Genomic DNA, 6,251 nt, shown 5'->3' on the forward strand with positions numbered 1-6,251 from the left:
ATTCAGCCTGAGGTCAGTCCTAATGCTCTCTTCAGTGGTCCACACTCCTTTCACATGGAGCAGCTGCCTCTGATTGCTAGAACAAATTGAGGTGATTCAGGCCACCAGCAGGGCCATGGTACAAGTGCTTTTCACCAGAAAGGGAGGGAAAGCCTTAGAACAGGACCAACTGGGGCTGCCCACAATAAACCGTAGGATTAATTTGATACAGTCAATATTAAGACATGCTCTTGCTGAAAAGTGGGCCATAGTGACATAAACTACAAGACAGTTGGATTGAAAGAAGAGGGAAGAAAGTGGTGTTTGAACATTTATTAAGTTACACCTAATTATTTAATTGGGAGACATTTAAAATGGTAACACTGACAGTTCAGGCTTGGGAACATCTTGCTGTTTAATATGTTAATGGCAGAATATTCTTGATATAAGTAGGATTCAAGATCAGTTGGATCATCATCCCCCTCACAATATTGTTTGAAACATTGACTGCAAATTCCCTGAACTATTTCTGTGATCAGTTTATAGAGAAGAATAATCAACAGCACCATTTCCTACCATATTTATCAACCTGTTTCAGTGACTGGAAGTGGCTACATAACTGTTACCCAAGGAAAAAAAAAGGAAAAAAAAAAAAAAAGGAAAAAAATAAAGATTTGGTATTTACTTCTTTTTAAATTTCTTCCCATCTATGAAAAGAGATAAGAGCACAGAGCAGGCACTAGAAGGGAAAAATGAAGTAAAAACTCTCCCCCTTTCCCTGGTGCAGCCAAGCTCCAGCATTACTTGCTTCAGTCCCAGCTATCAGATCACAGCATTTTCTGCTGTGTGAAGGATCAGGCCAACAGCTTTATGAGTCTGAGGCTGAACAAAACAATACAGTACTGCATTAAGGCACGATACCAAGCACTTACCACTTCAAAAGGAAGCACGCTTTGATGCCTCTGAAAGGAAAGCAAAATCTCTACAGATAGATAGGTAATTTTACCAGACTGGTCAAAAAATGAGTGCTAATATTAATTCATAAAACTGGATTTAAGGTCAGGGGAAATTAGGAATTACAGCATTTAGTCTGGCTCTGCATTTAGATGGAATGGCTGAGTATAACACATGGCCTTTGAAGTAGAGTTATCCAAGAGGTAGCTTAGTAAGCTGAAGAAGAAAGGAGAAAGATCCTTCTATTTACTGAATTAGCAGGTATGGAAACAGAATTTAAGGGAAAATGTACACGAAAACCTGCCTGTTAACTCAGAAAAACTGAGATGTAGAAAAGTGTCCAAATAGTATCCTAGAATCTGTGATATATGACTTCACAAAAACAAAAATAAAAATATCTTTTAACTCCTTGAATTATGGACAGTAAACTGAAGTACATCTCAGTCTTCCTTTTTTAGCATTTCATCCTATACTTGCCACTGTTTTAACATAGAAGAATAGAAAAAAATAAAAGCTGCATGTTCAAAGAAAAGTTTTAAAAGAAGACCAGGAGGTATTACAGCTGGTTGTGGGGTCCGAGGCTGTGACCCAGGAAGAGGTGACCGGTCCGGGGAGATGGTCCCGAAAGGAATTGCCTTCCCGGGGTCCGGTGTCTTCCTCTCAGCTGCTGGCAGAGGAGCCCTTGCAGAGGCTGTCAGCTCTTTAGTGATATCAGCTCGTGATTTCAGCTCAGCTCTGCAGGGCAGCCTCTAGGCCAAACCAGACCAGAGAGAGAGATGAGAAGACCCGTATGGCTGGTTCCGCACGAAGGTAGCTTTATTGTAGGTTCCCTCCGGCGAAGGGATGGCCAGGGACGAGATCTCTCTACAGAGGCGAACTGGTCTTCTTTTATAGGGATACAGGGGATCAGCAAGGGGACCAATGGATTACAGAGGGTCTGGGATAGACCAATGGGTTACAGAATGATCTGCATAGGGTATCCCAAAGGATTGTGGGTCTACTTTTCCTCACCATGACTCAAAAGTCATTTCCAGGGAGTCCTGCTGGGCGGTTGCAAAATCTCTTATCTCAGCAGACATCCCTCCAGGGCAGTGGCTGGGCATATCCCACAACTCCCCCTTCTGTATTTATTAAAAAAGCATTCCCAGCAGCCTTTCTGCAGCAACGTAGGAGGCAAGAGAACATAAGTAACACAGTAATAATTACAATGAATACCCACAAAGCTCCCTTAATCAAAGATGCAATCCATCCCGTTATTCCCCATCATCCAAAAAGGTCATTGACTACTTTTAGGTCATCAAGGCTGTGGTGAGGACAGCATCAACCTAGACACATTTCATCTTTGGGTAGGGATGGGGCTTCTGAGAGGGAATACAAGCAAGATTTGTTAGCTTTGTGGTGAGAGGGGAGGTTTTGGGGTTTAGGGAAGTTTGACAATGGTTGAGGGAAGGGGATATTTTGGGGTAACAAGGGGTGATAACATATAAACTAGGGATCAGTTTTTCCAGGCTGTGTCTGGCCTACGGCTTGACTTTTGCTGTAGCTTCTTGTTCAGCTTTCTGTTTCGTCTGCTGCCATGTGGTGGGACGATCCTTTTCCTGGTTGGTGGGCATCCGGCGACGTTTTCGTCTCCATGCTGAGCTGGTCTGGTTTTGGGGAGGTCCTGTATTTGTCTCAGGAGAGTTCTTGGTGTTTGTGGTAGCAGTGTTTGTAGGGCCTAAGTATGGTTTAATACTTTTTCCTGGGAACCACTTCGGGCCAGATGGTAGCTGGACACAGGCGTAACCTCTCCCCCAGGTAATCAATTGGAAAGGCCCAGAGACCTGGTGTGTTTCAGGGTCCTTCACCAGCACTGGTGGCTTCTCCGTGAGCTTAGCTTGGGTTGAATTTGAGAAGTGGCGGAGTAACTGGGGGTCAGGCTCTGATGATGTACCATTTAGGAAGTTAATGACATAGAGAGCCTTACAGAGTCTTTCAACAGGAGACAAAATTTCTGTTTCTCTCCGTTGCTGGTTGAGGACTCTTCTGAGGGTTTGGTGGGTCCTTTCTACGATGGATTGTCCTGTGGGATTGCTAGGTATGCCTGTTTTGTGTTTTATTCCCCATTGGTTGAAGACGTCTTTTAACTTGTGAGAGGTGTAGGCGGGCCCATTATCTGTTTTGATTTCTTCAGGGACTCCCAGGGTGGCGAAGGCAAGGAGAAAATGCTTGATGACGTGGATGGCACTTTCTCTGCATGGGCTGATGCAAACACTGCCCCAGAAAATGTGTCAACTGACACGTGCACGTATTTGGATCTCCCAAAGGATGGGAAGTGGGTTACATCAGTTTGCCACAATTGGCAGCTGTTCAGACCACAGGGGTTGACTCCGGTACCCATAGATGGTATTTGGTAGTTCTGGCAGTTCGGGCACGTTGCAATGATAGCTTTTGCTTGACCTTTTGAGAGCTTGAACATTCTGACGAGTGCAGGAATGTTTTGGTGAAAAAATGCATGTGACAATTTTGCCTGGGCAAAGATGTCAGGGATGTTTGCAGTCTCTGCTGGCATGGCCAGTGCATCTGCTCTCCTGTTCCCTTCGGCAATGGGACCAGGGAGGTCAGTATGTGACCTCACATGCATAATGTAGTAAGGCTGTTTTCTGTGCGAGATTAAATGGATTAATGTAGAAACCAATTGGTATCATTTTTGATTGGAGACCTCTTTTAGAAAAGCATGTTCAGCCCTCATAGCTATACCAGCGACATAAGTCGAATCTGTGACCAGATTAAAAGGTTCATCTTTAACCTTCTCAAAAGCTCTGACAACAGCTGCTAACTCAGCAATCTGTGGAGATCCCTCTACTACTTGGATATCAGATTCCCATTTCTGGGTATTGGGTTGTCTCCATGTCATGACAGACCGATGTGACGAACCATCAGTAAAGACGGTCAGAGCTTTAAGAGGTTTTCTACTTTGGATTAATATTGGAATCAATTTAAAAGCTGCTTCACGGTAGAAAAGTCTATGTTTTGGCATGTGAACGGAAATTTGGCCTGTTTAGCTATCTAGGGCTAACTGGAGGCTCTCATTGGTCCGGAGCAACAGCCTCAGATCTTCAGTGGTCAATGGCAAGTATATGCATGTGAACTCACACCCTGCAAGAGAGCGGAGACAAGTTCTGGCCTTTTTTATTAAATGAGCCATTACTTCTTGGAAGGTGGTTAATCTCTTTGTAGGTTGATGGCTTGTGAAGACCCATTCAAGTATCAGCAAAGGGTCTCTGAGTTTAGGGTCCCATTGGAAGATCAGTCCATGGAAACAGGGAGCTTTACCCAAAACTGCAAACTGAAGAGGCAGGCTGGGTTCAACGCGATGGGCTTGGCGTGAAGACAGGGCTTCCTGGACTTTAGTGATGGTATCTCGGGCTTCAGGTGTGAGGACACATGGAGAGTCCAAGTCTTTGCTGCCGTGGAGGAGGTTGAAGAGGGGATCGAGGTCTTTATTTGCGACTCCCAGTAGAGGGCATATCCAATTTATGGATCCACACAGGCTGTGTAAGTCCCTTAGGGTTTTAGGGTCCTCTTTGATGGTGAGTTGCTAGGGTACGATGGTTCTCTCACAGATCTGGAGGCCGAGGTAAGTCCATGGCCTGGAGTGCTGCACTTTGTCTTCACGAATCTCGAACCCTGCTTCTTCTATGGCTTCAATTGTCTTTTTAAGAGTTCTGTCCAAGTAAGTTTTTTCTGATGCACAGATTAGTATGTCATCCATATAGTGGTAAATGATTGCTTCTGGAAACAGGCTCCTGAATGGGGGATAGAATGTGGGGCGACGTACCACTGGCAGATGGTCGGGCTGTTCTTCATGCCTTGTGGGAGGACGAGCCAATGGTATCTTCTGAGTGGGGCTTCATTGTTAAGAGAGGGGATGGAGAAGGCGAACCGTGGTGCATCCTGGGGATGGAGCGGGATGTTAAAGAAACAGTCGTTAATGTCTATGATGGCCAGCAGCCAGTCTCAGGGCAGCATCGATGGTGATGGCAGGCCGGGTTGGAGGGGGCCCCATGTCTTCAATGACCTCATTGATCTTTCGTAGGTCATGGAGTAGTCTCCATTTGTTTGTGCTGGGCTTTTTCAGTACAAAGACAGGGGAATTCCAAGGACTTGTAGTCTTAGCGATATGAAACCTTTGGCAAGTTGCTCTTCCACTAGGGCTTCCAGGCGCCTGAGTTTTTCTTTATCAAGGGGGCCACTCCCTTGTCCATTTTGGGTTGTCAGTCTTCCAGGTGAGCGGGGGAGTAGATGGCAGCGCACGTTTCTCAGTGGCCCCAGTCAGAAATCCTGGCTGGGAATGGTAAGTGGCACCCCACTGGGATAGAAGGTCTCTGCCCCATAGGTGATGGGGGCTCTTACCACGAATGGTCGGGTGGTCGCTATCTTGCCCTCAGGTCCTTCAATGACAACATTTCGTTTGCTTCTCATGGATACTGCAACTCCACCAATCCCGGAGATCATACCTGCCACTGGCTCCAGTTCCCAATTCCCTGGCCACTCGGAGCGGGCGATGATGGTCACGTCTGCTCCGGTGTCCAGCATCCCTGGGCGGTAGACCCTCTCTCCTTTACAGAACAAGCTGCACTCGATGGTCGGTTTGTTTGAGCCCACAATCTCTATCCACATTGCTGTAGGATTGAGAGGAAGCTGTTCTGGGCGGTTCTGTGGAAGTAAAAAGCTTGAGCAATCGGTGTTCCCTGTGGGAGAAAGAAAGGTGTGTCCGTGCAGCAAAGCTGGACAAGAATCTCTTGTCCAGGGTGCACTGTTTGTATCTCAGGTAATACAAAGAGTTGTTCTGGACCATGGAGGTATCGCTTAGGATAAGAATGTCCCATGGGCCATTCTGCGGTCCATACTTTCCTGTGGGAATACATAAAAACGCTTGTCAACAAAGTTAAATGGCAGTGATGTTACCAGTTGGCGTCTGTTCCGATCGGTAGCGCTCCGTGTGTTGGATCCTTCTCATGTGTTCTGGGATCGCCTGGGATGATGGTGCCGGGAGGTCCAGCTGTCTGCTCTCGTGGTCCGATGTGGAGTTCACAGCTGCGGGGTAGTATGGCCTTTGATTTGTTGTCTGGCGCGGGGCCTTGACACCGCGTCCGATAGAAGTTTTTTGGACGCTGCTGGTGCTGTTGCTGTCTCTGGTGCCTTTGGTAGGCGCACGATGGTCCTGGGTGGGTGACCTTTGTGGGCAGTCCTTTATAAAGTGTCCAAGTTCGCCACAATAGAAACAGCGGGCATTCTCCTTAGAGACTGCTGCAGCAAATGCACCGGAAACTCCC

The sequence above is a fragment of the Corvus cornix genome, chromosome 2 (assembly GCF_000738735.6).
Source record: "Corvus cornix cornix isolate S_Up_H32 chromosome 2, ASM73873v5, whole genome shotgun sequence".
Taxonomy (NCBI): domain Eukaryota; kingdom Metazoa; phylum Chordata; class Aves; order Passeriformes; family Corvidae; genus Corvus; species Corvus cornix.